Source organism: Dipodomys merriami, unplaced genomic scaffold (assembly GCF_024711535.1).
Source record: "Dipodomys merriami isolate MVZ:Mamm:240054 unplaced genomic scaffold, mDipMer1.0.p SCAF_44, whole genome shotgun sequence".
Lineage (NCBI taxonomy): Eukaryota > Metazoa > Chordata > Mammalia > Rodentia > Heteromyidae > Dipodomys > Dipodomys merriami.
This window is the reverse complement of record NW_027206002.1, coordinates 8,860,222-8,877,859: the sequence shown is the minus strand read 5'-3', so window position 1 is coordinate 8,877,859 and position 17,638 is coordinate 8,860,222. Positions and strand designations below refer to the sequence as shown.

General features: G+C 38.7%; 1 long non-coding RNA gene and 1 other non-coding gene across 2 annotated transcripts in view; both read left to right on the top strand.

The window, feature by feature from the left end:
* The window catches only part of LOC138808007 (uncharacterized), a 386,844-nt gene that overhangs the window by 99,953 nt on the left and 269,253 nt on the right, over positions 1-17,638 (top strand). The gene's annotated exons all lie outside the window — the stretch shown is intronic.
* LOC138808093 (U6 spliceosomal RNA) lies at positions 3,324-3,435 on the top strand. The gene has a single exon (XR_011366391.1). It is a non-coding gene; the product is annotated as a U6 spliceosomal RNA (small nuclear RNA).

The following is a 17,638-nucleotide window of genomic DNA, read 5'->3' as shown; positions in this document are numbered from 1 at the left end:
GAAAATAGGATAGTCTAAAGAGAATTCTGGATTAAAGTTAGAAATGCTGGATTTTCTTATACTATTTGAATCTGTGGTTTAACCTCTTACATACCTCTCCTGATTTAAAATTGCTATAAGAATCACGAAAGACTATAGCATTGAGGTATGCAGTATAATTGTCAGCATTTTCATGATCTTAAGTAATGAACTCTGAATAGTCCCTTGCGCCTCTCATAATTCCGCTTATTTAGAGAAATTTAAAAGTTCAAGATTATCCCTGCCCTTATCATTCCCTTGATGAAGCATGCCATCAGACACATTGTCTATTAATAAAATGCTGTGTTGTTTTTCAAATTCTTTTCCTTTTTAAAAAATTATCTTTAAGCATTTGGACAAAGGAGTTGGACAAAGCAGCTCATGAAGTCAGTGCACCTGCTCAGCGTTACTCCTCTGAGCACTCTCACGCATCTCTCTCTTCTGCACAATTTCCCTTGTTCTTCTTAATTGCCTTGAATTCTCCACTACATTCTCGCCCTGTTCTCTTCATGTGTCTATCCTTTTCCCCTTAATGCCACAATCCCTTTCAAATACCAGAAAGTTTTAACTCTTCTCCTCAAAGCATATTTTTAGACAATTAAAAAATATTAAAAAAATTCAAAGTAGTGACACCCAATAAAATAGGTAGCAAATTTATTGAATTAAGGCTTCAAATTTCAAGTCAGTAGATCTAGAATCCTGTCTGGAATTCTACTATTACATACAGATCCTTCGGCAAACCACTTCAGTTCCTAATTTGTAAAATGTAGCTAGCAAGGTCATTAATGAGAGAATTTAATGCAATGTAAAGGGCCTAATAATTTTCATAACAGATGATAATTATATAATATGCATAATAACAATGATATTTTTAGGAGAATGGCTCTACAAATAACTTCAATAAACTTAAACATCAGCATTCCATAAAACCCAGTTCAGTGTCAGGGAATCTCAGCGATGATCTGAAAAGAGTTGAAGGTGTGGACTCAGCTCCCACTAGAGGATGACTGGACTGCAGCCCTTGTTCCCTTTGTTATCACAATCAGGTAATCACAATCTCCATGACCCTGGGAAAGTAAAAGCATGCTTCTTTCTCCTTTACTACCTGAGCAAACCCAGCATTGTGCCTGATACTTTGCATACTTTAACCTCAATTTGTCTTCATAACCACCCTGAGAAAACACATGGTAATACAATGGGAGAAAAGATTAAAGACAAGAAGGATGACCCATTGTGCCAATGCTACTCACAAGACACTGTTGGAGGGAAAGGAATGGGAAAGGGAAGGGATAGTGGGAGAAAAAAAAGGAGAGGGTAACAATGCTTGATAGGAAGTGTACTCATTATCTTACTCATGTAACTGTAACCCTTCTGTACAATATCCTTACAATAAAATAAGAGAAAAAATTTAAAAAGAAGTAACTATTCAAGGTCAAACAAGGTGACAGATAGTATCTAACCCAGAGCTCTTGGCTTTGGCCTGTACAGTGTAACTTTAGATCGTGCTTCTGAAAACAACCAGTTCCTTGAAGTTGTAAGTTGTTGAGAGTTTCCATGTCTGGAAAACTCTTTGGCAGATGTTGACTGTGGCTGTATATTCGAGATGTAGGATTTTACACTACATTTGATTTCTTCTTCATACTTTTTTTAGTATTCTTATTTTTTTCCGTTTCTTTTCCCATGCCTATGTATGCACATTTAGAAACTAATACTTTTAATTGGCTGTCTTTTAGTGAAATGTGACCTCCTTCAGGTGATACCAGGGAACAGGAAAAAGCTTTTTACTTATTTGAGGCTAGGTTTCAGCCTTCCTGATGGTCAGGCTGGACCCACAGCTGTTGTTCATGCAAATAGAGTTCTGCTTTTAGAAATAGTGACTCATTAGAAACAATGTGACTTGTCTGTCCCTGTAGTCTGAAAATAAATGTGAAGGGACAATAGAAAGCTAAGAGGCAAACAGTTGTTTTGTCTTCAGGCTTTGAAAGCACTCTTGGCAAGCATTAACAGTTTTCTTCTTTGAGTTTACAAAGGGTGCTTGCAATTAACTCATACACCTCCAAATCTCACACACAAAGAATTGTTGGCTTTGTGAAAGCAGAGGAAGAAAATGTCCATCTCTCTTTTCCTGACTCTTAGTAAAGGTTCTCTATGAGATGTATTTAACAGCCTTCTCCCACGAAGTGCTCATTTCCAAATTAAACTTACTGCAGAAAGTGGAAAGGAAAAACTGTTTACAGACAGAAAACCAGACACGCCTGTCTGTGTCAAGAATTAGTTGAGCCTTTGGTTATAAGTTACAATCTTTCTGATATTTCTGATTAGATTATTTATTTAACAGGTATGTGTCAGATCCTTAGGATGGGCCAAAATGTCGTGCTTCCCTGTGGGAGGAAAGCATGGGTAACATAGCCGAGAGCTGAGAGCAGGTGAACGTGGTAGATTAATTTATAAGTAAATACATTGGGTGCAAGTACAGACAAATGTGTTAACTGAAATATGTTTGATTCAAGGGAAAACTCAAATATAGGAAGGCAAAGTCAAAGTTGAACAAAGTAAACACCAGGAAACAAGTTCTTGAAAGGGTTGGGGGGGTCATTGGGAGATGGGGAGAAGAATGAAGAGGAGAAGCTGGGGAGGAGGATGCAGCCATGAATTAAATGTCTATCCTTCCACATTAAGAAAAGCGAGGGAAGGGGTGCAAAGGGAAAGAGTGACATTTATCAAGATGCATTGTATCCAGAAATTGCTGTGTCAAATGGCAACTCCTTTCTGCAGCCACTTAAAGATATTTAAGAAGGTTGAAGGAAATAAAAAGATATGACAGGAGACAGAGATACCCCTCAAATGTAGATTCCCTTACTCCACACTCCATTCATTCCAATGATGTCTGTGAATCTATTCCATAGGCTGAGGCAATTAAAGCTTAACCACGGCTCTCTAACACCTCTTCACCCCTTTGGTGGTGAAGGATGGAGACCTCACCTTGACATGGAAGAAAAAAATCTCCAAATCTGGGCAACATGGATGTACATGGGTATTTGGAAACAATTGGTCAGAAAAATCAAATAAGCTTGTGACAGAGTTTATGTAAAAAAATAACAGTCATGGTAATAACATTTTTATCTATATGGTCTTGGATATTTTATTGTTGTTTATTACTATAGCATAGCAATAATAATTGTCTAACCTGACAATTACAGTTTATGTTAGATTTCCTAGACATTTACACACCAAACATTTTGTTACTTTTGAGTCATTTTTCTGACATAAATAGGAAAGTAGCTCATTTTAAAAAGCAGAGATTTGTGTTCGCTTTGGCAGCACATATACTAAAATTAGAACGATACAGAGAAGATTAGCATGGCCCCTGCGCAAGGATGACACGTAAAAAGCAGAAATTTTTTGCAAAGATTTTTTTCTGGGCGGGGGTAGAAGTGGTGACCCATCCTAGGTTAAAGTGTTGAATGAGTGATAAAGTAATAATGAAGTTAAGAGAATTTTGGAAACTGTAAATTAAAAATCACAGGTGTGTCTACCACTCTCACATGAACTTGTAAGAGACCAAATATGAAAAAGTAAGCCTAGTGTCTTCTAAAAGGCAAATCATGACACAAATATCTTGACTTTATGACATGATACTACTATCCCAGCTGCTTTTCTTCCTTTGTCCTAGACACTAGGATATTTGATAAAATTTGCTGTTGTAATCCATATACCAAAAAGTAATTCTGTGAAATTGGTTAGGCCATTCTGCCCTGCAGTCAATAACAATTTGGTATAGATGGATTGAAGAGTGGAAAATTGCTTAATGGGAAAGTCCTCAAATGTTCCAGAATCCAGTTTTCAATCTTCACCCTTGTTGAGATGCCAATATGTGTTACCGTAATTCAATCAGAAAAATCTGATGTTCTCATTTATTTGTCATCAGCTAATCACTGCAAGTTTGGATTGAAAAATAAACTTGGGACCAGACAGAGAAGTACAGTAAAACGTTAGAAAAGAGCTTCTCAGGCATGGTGGTGGGAGCATGAGGTGGGGGCGGGGGGCAGGGGTCTTCCCCTCAGTAGCTGGGAGGTGAAAATGGCAATGCTTTGAGCGATGTATCCCCCAATGACCTAACTTCCTCCCATTATGCCTTAACCTCTTGAGTGTACCATATCCCGCAGCATCACAGGCTGGTGACTCAGCTTTTCACATAGGTCTTTGAGGCCTTTAAGGTCCAAACTATAGAAACATTCTCATATAAACACAGTTATATTGATTTTTAGTAGCTTTTCTTCTTGTATGACATACAGAAGAATTAAAGATGTAGTGCATTGTAATAAATATGGGAAATACATTCATCTTCTCAGCTCATTATGTGCTTGTAAGAGCAAAAAGATTTTCTTATAGTTGTGTGAATTCAATAAGAAAACATGAGTTATTTGTTGATTTACTAAGTTGGCATGGTTTAGTACATTACATTAGGTAGGTAGCAAAGACAGCCCTTGGATTCCATGGTAATTAACACGAGAGTGTAATGAATTGAATAATGTGCACAAAGATTTGAATTTCATATTTTATGGCTAATTTCACAATAGAAAACACGAACGTTTTGCTAGAAAGTTCATAGACATTTTAAGCTACCTGAAAAATAAACATACATTGGGGTATCATGAATTTTTCTCTATGTTACAGTCCCCAGATTTTTTCTGAAAGGTTCTTCAGAAAAAGTTTGAAATAAAAAGTGTAGCATTCTACATCAATCATATGAGAGATAGAATCACAGCTAGGGTTTGCCATGGTAAAACAAAGAATGACACGTGAGGTACATGGTGGAGCAGATTTTAAAAATCCATCAGTGCTCTGGTGATAAATGTCGTGAAAATGTACATCGTAGCTTCTCTGTTCCTGTTTAATAAACAAGAGGCACAGCAATGAAAACAGGTGGCTCTGGTATGAACTCAAAAGCCCTCCTAAGCTCAGGAACATTCACACTCAGGCTCTTCATAGCACTTTGCCAATTTCCCTCTGAAATCTGCTCCTGACTCCTGTGCTGGTTTTCTGGATCATTTCTGAGCACCAAGTGACTCTGTAGGGGGATTGGAAAAAAGCAACTGTTGCCAAATTGGTGTGGAGTAATAGTGTCAGGGGAATTAGTTTGACTTCATTTACTTCCCTTTTTTTCTTTTGTCTTACTACATACATAGAGTTTTATTTTCCTAGGTTAAAAATAGAATTTTATTTGCTCTATATATGGTAGGAAGTATACTTTTTGTGCACAATTGCATTCAAGCCATATGATAAAAATGAGGATCATTATTATTATCTATACTACAGTGAAGGAAACATAATGAGTGGGTGTAGATCACACAATTCAGATCACACACATATCAGCCAGTCTATACTAATTCAATACCATAGTAATGGTTACTATTGCTTCCATAAGCACTTTGTGTAGCTAGAAAGTGTAGGTTGAACAGTTAAGAAAGGAAGGAAACAATAAGGATACATGCACACTAACATGAACAATATGTTCTTGTCCTAAGTGGGAGATCTCCTCACATACTCTGTTGAGTTTTTCCTGTTCATATTTAATGACTCAATGCAGTTTTTGACTGCTCAACCCCTGCTTTGTACTTCTATTTCTATAAGCACTTAATTTTTATTTACTGTTAACTTACAAGCTCCTTAAAATTCTTAGCTGCTTGGAAACTAAGGACTGTACATCTTCAGCAAGCAAGAAGCCATACAGCCCCTCGGATAAATAACCGATGTCCACTCACAGAGTCGCCTGTCACGTCCACAGGGATTCTACTATGTGTTCTCCTCATATAGGATTGCACTTATCACCGCTCTGCAAGTGGTTCCAAATGCACACTACCCACAACTTAGTTATGTTTTATTGAATTTTAAGGGTTTAAATAGGCCCTAACATCTCTGCTACTCTATAATTAAGCCAATATATGCAGTTAAGATACTTTCCAGACCTGAACATGTCCAGGTCTGCTACCTATTCTACAGATATTCCTCTGTTTAACCCAACTATGAGTGTGTATATCACATATCTAATGGGTCAGCTTCTTGGTTTAATGAGAATTTGGATTCAACCCCACAATCTCTTAATTTGTTTGTGCTAGCATTTGAATTAAGGGCCTCTTCACCTGCTTGGCTGGAGCTCTACCACTTGAGCCTCTAGCCTGGGCTTTTGCAGTGATTTTGGAGATGGAAGTCTACCGTACTTTTATGTTTGAGTTTGCTCTGAAGCACAATCATCCATATCTCAACCTCCTGAATAGAAAAGCTTACAGGCGTAAGCCACCAGTCTAATCAGTTTGTTTGTTTATCAGATCAGTGCTTTTGCCTTGTGTTCCTAAACCCTTAACATGATAAGTTCATGAACTTTACCAACACAATTTCACATCAATAGTAAATAGTATCAATGATTAGATAACAAAAATCAATTTAAGTGACATAATTTTGCATCTTGATAGTAGTCTCCTATTTTTAGAACAGTATAAAAATCAACCCACTTTTGGACAAACAAGTCGTTTAAGGATTCAGGTGGACCTGTTGCAACAATGAGAAGTACAAAATGTCATGTCAAAACCAGCTTTACAATGTCGGTGTGGGGGGGGGAGTGGGGGTATAATAATTGGGTGGGGGGAGGGGGGTATAATTGGGTGGGGGGAGGGGGGTATAATTGGGTGGGGGGAGGGGGGAGGCGGGGAAGGGAGGTGAAGGGTAAACAAAGGAGGAGATAAGAAAAAAAATTAAAAAAAAATCAACCCACTTTTTAAAAATTTTATTGTTAAGATATTGTACAGAGGGGTTATAGTTATATGAGTAAGGCAATGAGTACATTACTTGTGGAGAATCGTTACCCCTTCCCCTCCTTGTTTTTGTCCCACTATCCCTTCCTTCCCCAACTCCCCCACTCCTCCCCCTCCTCCCTCCCCCCTCGCCACCTGAAGTTGTAAAGTGTGTTTCCAGTATACTGTGCAGTGGGTCATCCTGTGTCCTTGTTTCAGCATTTTGTTATTCCCCTTCCCCTCCCCAGATTAGACATATGGATATACAAGATGCAGGGTACCAAAATGGAGTTCAGCAACAACAGGGGATGATATGCCACAGGGGAGAGAACATACCATGGAAACAACAACAACAAAAATTAAAATCACATGGTACATTTAAAACAATAACAATAAAGACAGACCTCTTGTGTCCATATCTTGGGGTTCATTTTGCTTACCATCATCTTCTGTGGTCACTATTTTTGAGTAAACACAGGATTAGATTACCAAATCATGTTCTTTTTAATGCTTCATCTTTCTTAAACTTGGATCTGCTACCTATTATTCAGGGCTTTTTCTCTGTGAGAGATAAGTTTTCCTGAGGCCTGTGCTGGTGTGTGTTGTGTACCCCTGCAGCGATTCCTTGCTTTCCAACAGGAAGTGCTCCCATGCTGGTGTAGTAGTGAGGGATTGCTCATTGCTGACTCACTAGCGTTGGCTGGCTATGGTGATACAGGAATGGCAACCGGCCCATATTTGGTGAGCAAGAGGGTTAGTAGGCCTCTTCAGTTCATGAGGCTCAAGTTCTCATTGACACTTGGAATCATTTTGAATTAAGCTCAAATGTTTTGAGCAGCTACAGTCCACCTAGTCCTTTTTTTTTTTAAATACAGTGCTAAGATTTAACATAAAACTTCATGTCCCAAGCCAGAGAACAAATATGTATTGCTATGCTTGCCTTTGTAATAGGACATTTTTTTGGATCTTTTCTTGAGAATATGTAGATATTTTCTGTGGTGCTACAATGTGTACATACATCTGTATGTATGTATATGTGCATGGGTATGTTAGAATCATGTCCTGATGTTCTTTACTACTTGACAGTGTTTGTTACAGCCACCTAGCTGCTAGGGGTCTGGGGGTTTGGTTCACTTTTTCAAAAATAAGCCATCTGCCATCTGCATGTAAGGCTTTGAATATTGAAGCACTGAACAAGATAATCGTAATTCATGCCATACAACTACTGAGGAATTATTCTTTTTCTTCTACTCCATCTCCTACAGAGAGCACAGGCAGATAAAAATGCACTACTTCTCTGAAAGGCTCATGCATAATGTAATAGAATAATACTGAGTTCGATTCTTCACTTACAGCAAAGCTTGGAATAATAAAACCTTCTCCAAAACTTGGCATGGGAAAAATTTTCCTTGGGCTACATCTGTTGGAGAAGAGAGAGAAAAGAGTATGCCTACCTTGTACTTAGTTATTCTGATTCATTGGTTTACAGTTGGACTGGAAGCAGATCATAATATTGAACAGTTACAGTCTATAAGCTCATATGCCAGTTAGGAAAACAAAACCACTTTGAGTAAAGGGTTAGCTTTAGAACATTAACAAGTCATTGCCAAAGCCAGTGAACAAATATGTATGACTTACAGATAGATTTGCTGTGCTTGCCTTTGCAACTAGATATTTAAATTAACTTAAATATACTCTTAAAAATGGTGGAATGATATCCTCACATATATACTGTGTTCCTAATAATATAAGCTACAGTGCTGAGTAGTACTGGCAAAACTATCAAAGGTGCCCTTTCTGGTCTCAGGAAGTATGTAGTAGTTTACAATATTATACTTCATACATACTGTTTATTTTTCATTAAAATATTGGTTCTAGTTTTTAGTTGGAAGACAATTAATGTTCCTTGCCTCTCTTAGCATGATAGAAGAGTGTCCATTTTTTACATAAATACATCATACTTGGTCCCAAGACCATGATATCTGACATTTATCACATCATTAACCTTCCATTATTGTTGGAATAAATAGTGATATGATGAGCATCCATTAATGTAAAAACACAAGCACATTGTTAAGGTTTCTGTACTCGTTGGCTAAAGCACCTGACAACACTGATTCTATCAAATCAACTTTAACATTCATGGAATCCAATTTAGTAATTGTGATATAGATGTCTTAGGGTTTTTTTTCAATAGTCAGAAAATTAACCAAGGACCATTAAGAAGTTTATCTTTACTTTGGTGGACTGAAATGTCACCTTTGCACTAATTTAAAAATATTATTTCTGGATTGTAATTTTACTATTTCATTAATCAGCCTGTCTATTCTTGTTCTAGTATCACATTGTTTTAATAACTGTAGTTTTATGCCCAGTTAATACTGAATAAATTATTTTACATATTATAATAGCATTTCTAAGTTCTTCCTTGGTTCCCATCCTTACCGTGATGAATAAGAGGTCACAGAGAGAAAGAGAGGAGAGAGAGAGAGAGAGAGAGAGAGAGAGAGAGAGAGAGAGAGAGAGAGAGAGAGAGAGAGAGAGAGAGAGAGAGAGAGAGAGAGAGAGAGAGGGGAGAGAGAGAGATTTTGGAGGACACTCTCAGTTATCAGTTGCTGAGACACTAAATAGAGCAGTCTGATTTCTCAGGAGAATTTCATCTGCTGAATTCTAAATGTATGCTGGCTGTTTTTCATAATGCACAGGTATATTTAAAGCTATTTTTCAGTCTATCACTTGCAGAGAGCAGAAGTGGCAGAAACAATGAGGCCCTCTATGTTTTGGCATGTGGCATCTCTTCATGTTGTTTGGAGCTGCACAGCACTGGGAAGGACAGATAAAGCAAGGTAGCAGTCAGGCCACTTCCTAGTGTCACCTTGGTCAAACTGCTTAACTTTTAAGAGACTCATTTCTCAGCAAAGTGAAGCTACAGATAGTTCTTAGGTTATAAATGCTTCTAAGAAAATGTAGTTATTCTTTTTTCTGCATCTTTTAATTCTAAGCTGTCACAGATCAATTGCAGATTACTGGAAAATGATATTGGCAGTGATGAGAATGAATTCAGGAGGCAATCAGCAGAAAGAAAATATCCAAAGATTCTGTTTTTCAAATATCACGTATATTTTCTATTTTAAGGAAATCCATTATATAATTCATTTCTTAATAATGCAGCTTTAAAGTCTTTAAATATATATATATGATACTATTTAAGTGTATATATTATAAAAGAAAAAACTTACAGTGGTTTCATGAGGTGGGTTGAGAACATTTTGCTTCTCTATGGAGTCAGTAGTTTAAGGAAGATCTGTCACATTTTAACTTAACATATTGAAGATCTGTCACATTTTGGCCTAAACTTTTACATTCAGAATCTTTTTGGTTTTAGTTTGTGCCAGTCCTGGGGCTTGAACTCAGGGACTGGGCACTGTACCTGAGTATGTTTGCTCAAGGCTGGGACTCTACCACTTGACCCATAGCTCCACCTCTAGCTTTTCTGGTGGTTAATTAGAAATTAGAGTCTCTTATGGACATTTCTTGCCTGGCCTGGCTTCAAACCATTCCTAGATCTCAGCCTCCTGAAAAGCTAGGATCACTGGTGAACCACCAGTGTCTGGCCAGAATATATGTTTTTAAATTAGTTTAGGTTTTCTGTATCATTTATCATTATTATTTAAGTATTCATACAAAGGAGTTGTATTTCAGCAAAGCAGTTTCTGAATACAATTCATCTTGATCAGTGTCACCCTGTGTTTGGAATCTTTTGTGCAACTTTTCCAAAAATTTAGGTGTTATCAAAACAACACAGAATGAAGGAAGAAGGAAAGACTAAAAAGAGGAGAGAAAGTGGAGCATATCTGCCTGTGTCATTCTGTAGCTGCAGTTTCAGAGCAAGTCTGAGTTTCTGGACAGGTTTCCCCATGGAGAGAAGCTGGGACGTGGCCTCTCTGCCCCATGTTGTCAAAGAATCTTCAGAATACTATCTATCCCCTGAGCCCTGGGACAGGAGAAAATGCAGCCCAGGTGATTGCTCCTCTGGGGAAAATGGCCAAAGGCACAGGCTTCAGTAACTAGCCCCGCCCCTGATTCTGCAGGGTAACTGTCAGCTCTGATTAGCCTTTCTGACTGAGATTCATGCGCTGTATGAACAGTCCCCTTCCTGCAGTCCTCCTCCTCCTCCAGCTGCAATAGTTGGCTGTCTTTCCTGTCTGATGAGCTGTCACAGCTGGCTGATGACACCATTGTCCAATCAGCATCCCTCTTACGCAAACCCCTGACTGACCTTGCTCTGTCTTTGCCTCTCCTATCCCTCTGACCCTCCTGCAGTTGGACCTTGTGCCCCTGCTGTCTGATCTCACTGCTGGTCTAATCGTCCTGGTAGACAGTTTGATTAGCTGCTCCTTCCTCATTCCCTCTCTCCCTCCCAGCCCTTCCTGCTGCTACCAGATGTACTCAGGGCCCGCTAATAACTCACCATCGCTTCCTTCTGACCCTCCATTAGTGCTGCTTGATGATCAATTTAATGTTTTTCCACAGCAACTCTCGGATTGTTTACTGTATCCCTTCACCACAGCCTCTCATCTTCCTCCCGGTGGCTTCTCTTTCTGTCTCCTACTTGATTTCCCTTTTGTTGATCAAACCATTTTGGTGTCCGCTGGCAGGCATATTTTCATACCCCCAGGTCCAGGTTACCTTTGGCAAGTGCATTTAACTTCAAGTGCTCTCTTCACATCTTCCCCCAAATGTTCACTGTTACCTGTGCAACTTTGGCAAGTTACTTAACCTTTCTGGGCTTATTTTCTCATTTCTAGAATTATTTCAGTTATTTATTCAAATAACAATCACTGAGCAACTACTGTGGACAGTTACTGAGCTTTGAACTGAAATGGGGCAGATTAGAGAGCCTCTCTTCCTAGGCTTACTGGGCAGGAGTTAAACATTTTTAGAACACGGTTAAATCACTGTGAATGCTAATAGTATTTTTGTAAGCATCCTTCTAATGTTTATTTTTTTCTTTAACTAAGATATCAGGAAGTATAAACAGGAGAAAAGCAGTCCAGTCCTATCTCAAAAATAATTAATGTAATAAGGGCTGGGGAGATGGCTCAAGTGCTAGAGTGCCTGCCGAGTAGGTGTGAGGCCTGGAATTCAGCCCCCAGAAATGAATGCAAGCACTGAAGAGTCTCTAAAAGTGGTAAGTACAAGAAACAAAAAATAATGGAACAGGAAACGACTAGAGGTGAAGGAGCTAAACTTTATGGGAAATTGGGAAAGGAATCTGGTAGAAGACACATTTCAGTTTCAACCACATATTTTTGTTTAATTTGACATCTAACAAGGAATAACATGCATATCAGGAACTGATATGAAATTTACAAATATTCTTCTGAGCATTTAATAGATAATCATCATAAAAGTTATAAGAAGATAATCTTTTGTATTACGGGAATATTACTTTGTTACTTTTTTTGTCAGTTGTGGGGCTTGAACTGAAGGCCTGGGCACTGTCCCTGAGCCTCTTTTTGCTCAAGGCTAGTACTCTACTACTTGAGCCACAGTACTACTTCTGGTTTTTGAGTATTTAATCAGAGATAAGAGTCACTTGGGGATTTTTCTGTCTGGGCTGGCTTTGAACCGCAATCCTCAGATCTCAGCCTCCTGAGTAGCTAGGATGACAGATGTGAGCCACTAACACCCAGCACAACATTTATTTTCTCTAGTGAAAATAATAAATTTTATCTGAATGTAGTTTGGGGTACATTGCATGATTATGAAGCTCTTGCCCTTAACTGTAAGAGTTTTGCCTTTTATTGAGTCTCTGAAGAAAGTTAATTGTCTTGATTTTCAAACAAGTGTCCTTCAAAAAGAATGGAGAACTTAGGAAGAAGAATTATTTTGAAGAGCATCTAGAAAATACTCTGTATTATACTTCAACTTCAAAAGGACCCTAATGTGGCTGAAACTAACATCCACAAAGATGAGAAGTGTTGTGTTCAAAGATAAGGAGTCTTGAAAATACCTTATAGGAAAAGCTGTGGTGTCTGGGAAGAACAAGTCTTGGTCTAAATTACTCCATGTCCAATGCCTCTAGGAAACACAGGAAGCTTGAGAGGAACAGAGGACTCCATGAGGGCTCGAGCGAAAGCACAGTGGTATACACATTCTTCCCGGGCCACATCAGTTTGTATGTTTGTTTGTTTGTTTTTTCTAAGTACTCCAGGAAAATTGGGAAGGTGTGAAACAGTCCTTTCTTCAGTACTTTTATCTATTCTTTCAGTGTCTCCATCTCTACATTTATTGCCATTGCCTAATATTTGCTTCTTTCCTCTCAACAATAGTATTATCTTTCAACTTTCTTCTCATATTCAAGAAATGCTCCTTGCAGATATTTTTTTTTTTTTTTAAATTGTATTTTATTTTATTTGAGAACATACTGTACAGAGGGGCTACAATTACATGGGCAGAATAATGCATACATTTCTTACCAAGCATTGCAGCCTCCTCCTTTGTTTACCCTTCACTTCCCTTCCCTGCCTCCCCCCTCCCCCCACCCAATTTTACCCCCCTCCCCCCACCCAATTATACCCCCCTCCCCCCCCACACCGAAATTGTAAAGCTGGTTTTGACATGACATTTTGTACTTCTCATTGTTGCAACAGGTCCACCTGAATCCTTAAACGATTTGTTTGTCCCCATCTCCTCCACATGATATACTGATATCAAATATAGTGAAAGCGGGGGTTACACTGTGGGGGAGGGACATACAAAGCAATAAAGGAATAATCTTATAAATGCATTAGAAATACATGCATGAAAGAAACGAAAACATTAAAATACATATTTAAGGGTTCATTTTCCTAACATCACATTATCTGGCCTTTTCCGCTTGACTCATACCTATACTAGATATTGCATATAAGGGAAACCATGGGACCTATGCTTCTTTGGGCCTGGCTTACTTCACTTAATATAATTTTTTCCAAACCTTTCCATTTCCTAACAAATGGGGAAATGTCATTCTTTCTGATGGAGGCATAGAATTCCATTGTGTATATATACCACATTTTCTTGATCCATTCATCTACTGAGGGGCATCTGGGTTGGTTCCATATCTTAGCTATGGTAAATAATGCTGCAATAAACATAGTTGTGCTGGTAGCTTTAGTGTGGTCTTGTTTGTAAACATTTGGGTAAATGCCCAAAAGTGGGATTGCTGGATCATAGGGGAGATCTATGTGAAGTCTTTTGAGGAACCTCCATACTGCTTTCCAAAGTGGTTGAACAAGTTTACATTCCCACCAACAATGAAGTAAGGTTCCTTTCTGTCCACATCCCCTCCAGCATCTGTTGTTATTAGAGTTCTTGATTTTTGCTGTTCTAACTGGAGTGAGGTGATATCTCAATGTTGTTTTGATTTCCTTGCAGATATTTATATATTTTGCTTTCAAATTGAGAATGTACATAACCAAAGGAATGGAGATTTAATCTACAAAAATCTGGGAGAGCAGTTGTTTTGTTATTCTTAACATCCTACCCTTCTTAATTTATCCCAGAAATTGGGCTATATTCAGTAAATTGATACAAAAGTAATCTATGTGTATGCTATGCTATGTGTAGTATACTATATATACTAGCTAGATTGGTTAGTACTTCAAGAAAACTGTACTGAACCCTAACCATGCTATACACTTTGCTGAGTGTTAGAGGGTCAGTTAGATGTGTTTTTGAGCTTGGATGGATAATATTTGGGTTGAGTTATAGATGAATAAACCCAGTGTAGAAAGACATATTTATTAAATTTAAATTATTAGTAAAAGCTGGTTATAATGTACACATGAAATGGCATAAAAGCTCATATTTAAAAGCTTTAAGAGATAAGACTTCTTAATATAGGAACCTGGAACTGGTAGCAGAAGACAAGAAGGTGAGAGAGAGAGAGAGAGAGAGAGAGAGAGAGAGAGAGAGAGAGAGAGAGAGAGAGAGAGAGAGAGAGAGAGAGAGAGAGAGAGAGAGAATTACCCAGAATTATTACCTCCTAACCTTAGGTCTTGACTTCTAATTATTCTCCACACATGTACATACACCTAAAGGAAAAACACATAAAGCTTGAAAACATTGAATACCTTTCTGACATTCTGTCATTAAAATTACTGTCACTCATGTCAAACTTTTATTGTCCTTTTTAGTTCTTGCTTCTGAATTATATGTTAGGGACCTCTCAAAGTGAAAGCTCTCCAATAAATTCCATTTACATTGCTCATTCCCATGCTGGTGGGTTGAGAAATATTTTAGGAAGCCTAAAATCATTTTCAGAGGGACCAGGTTGAAGCAGCTGCTTCACACTTGACTTATAGTTAGCTCAAGTCCATTATTAACTCCAGCACACTGCATCCTCAACAAAGTAGGTCAAAGAGTCTCTGTCTACAAAGGGGGCACCGAGATTAAATGGCTAAATCTGTACAATGCAAATAGAAGGCTCTCCCACTTCTCTTCAGGGAAGGCTTGTAAGAGATAACAGTGACTTAGGGTTCCAAACAGGTCACCAGGGTTGCATGGTCAGTAATTCAAAAGGATTGAACTGGGCCGTGAAACTGGAGGACACCTTATAGTGCCCTTTATTCATGAGTCAATTCATCCAACCAATACTTTCCCTTTCCTTATATGTAGATTGTCAGTAACTAGTCTAGGTGCTGGTGAAGAGCATTGAACAAGAGAGAGAAAGTTGTAAAACCTTTGTGACTTTTGGTCCATAATTGTCCGAAGTGTACATCTCTAAATTTCTTGTGGACATGTAATATTGCTCAACTGTATATCTTCTGTGAAGCAGGTCCAGTGAGAATTGGTTGTAGTATGTATGAGTCCAGGGAAACAGAATGTGCCCATATGAGTTACGTGCAGTCAGCTTATAACGTATGCGAAGGTCGATGTAACAGTCGGAGCAAGGTTGTCTGCATGGTGCAGGATCTTTCCCCACACAGAGTATTACATGAAGTGCACTGGCTCAATTACCTACAGAGAAGTAACAAAGCCCACCTGTAGGCAGCCAGCCTAAGATCCATGGAGAGATGGTTTCCCAAGGCTCAGGAAGGTTGCCATGATAATGAGGTATTGTCTGTAGGTTTTCCACTTTCACTGAAGGTAACCAACCTCAGGAAACAGCCAGCCTCAGCTTACACACCAGAGGGATGGTCCTCTGGACTAAAGCAGCACACTTCCTGTTTTCTACAGGAGACAGGAATAGGGCCACAGCTGCCCAATCTCTTTACCTTCTGTCACAGGATGATGCAGATTCCACGGTCATTCTTTTTTTTTTTTTTTTTTTTTTTTGGTCCAGTCATGGGGCCTGAACTCTGGGCCTGAGCGCTGTCCCTCAGCTCTTCAGCTCAAGGCTAGCGCTCTACTATTCTTGAGCCACGGCGCCACTTCCAGCTTTTTTCATTTTTGCTTATGTGGTGCTGAGGAGTCGAACCCAGGGCCTCATGCATGCAAGGCAAGCGCTCTACCACTGAGCCACCTTGCCAACCCTCCATGTTCATTCTTAACTACTGCAAAGAAGAAAAAGAGGAAAACTGGGTTTAGCTCCAGGTCATCCAGAGAACTGCTTCACTCCATCCTTTCGTGTGGAGCTCTCCAGAGTGTGTTTATCTGGCTTGCAGTACATATGTCTTAACTGATACAGGAAGTGACATTGAATATGGATTCCTAGTACTTTCATGATTGGTTATGTTCTGTTTCACTGTATTTCACATCTCTCCTTAAAAAAGCCCAAATATTTAATCTAAAGCTTTTACTCTTGGATCTATAACAGATTTTTTTAATGAGAAAGATAATTTTGATAACAAGGAGGTTTAGGAATGGATGCACAGAGATATATTTTTGTTTTTCCAATAAGGCATTATGTAATCATGTTTTTGCTCCTTTTTAGAAAACCAACACTGTAATTGTTCTTTGGGTCTGAGAAATAACCTTTTATTTCTGCATTCTTACTCAGTTCCTTTGTATTTAATTACAGATGAATGTTTTATCTGCATTAGAAGGTGGTCTTGTGGTTGTTGAGAGAGGGAGAGAGAGAGAGAGAGAGAGAGAGCGCACAAGAGCAAGCAGTGGTACTCTCTACTCACTACTTGAAAATGACCTGTGCAACATGCTTGAGTTACAGGAGGGAAAAACTGGGAGAGAGCACAGGAAGGAGTGACATTGTCCAAAAAGAAATATACTCTTTACCTGACTTACATTTATAGTAACAATAAAACACAAGCAACAAAAAGTTAGACAAAATTAAAGGAAGGTTATCTCAGAAATTTGTATCTGCTATTGTGGAATTGGAGTATGACCAATACACCCAATGAGTATTTTTTTTTTTTTGGGGTCCGGTCGTGGGGCCTGAACTCTGGGCCTGGGCGCTGTCCCTCAGCTCTTCAGCTCAAGGTTAGCGCTTTACCACTTGAGCCACAGTGCCACTTCCAGCTTTTTTTCTTTTGGCTTATGTGGTGCTGAGGAATCGAACCCAGGGCCTCAGGCATGCAAGGCAAGCGCTCTACCACTGAGCCACCTTCCCAGCCCTCAATGAGTATATTTTGACTGAAGACTGAAGTACTGGATAATTGTTGATCTTTGACATGTTGATAATTTATAAACAATAAATGATAAATATTTTTTTATGCCAAACCATGGAGTATCAAATATGGTTCTGTTCTGCTTCATCAAGAGCCTCTCATGGATAAAACAAAGTGTTTATTCTGGGAAAAGACAATATGAGTCATCTGTTGATTCATGTAGAGATTTTTGTTGACTTTGGTAACTAGGAGAGTTAAATGGTTACAGTTTTATTA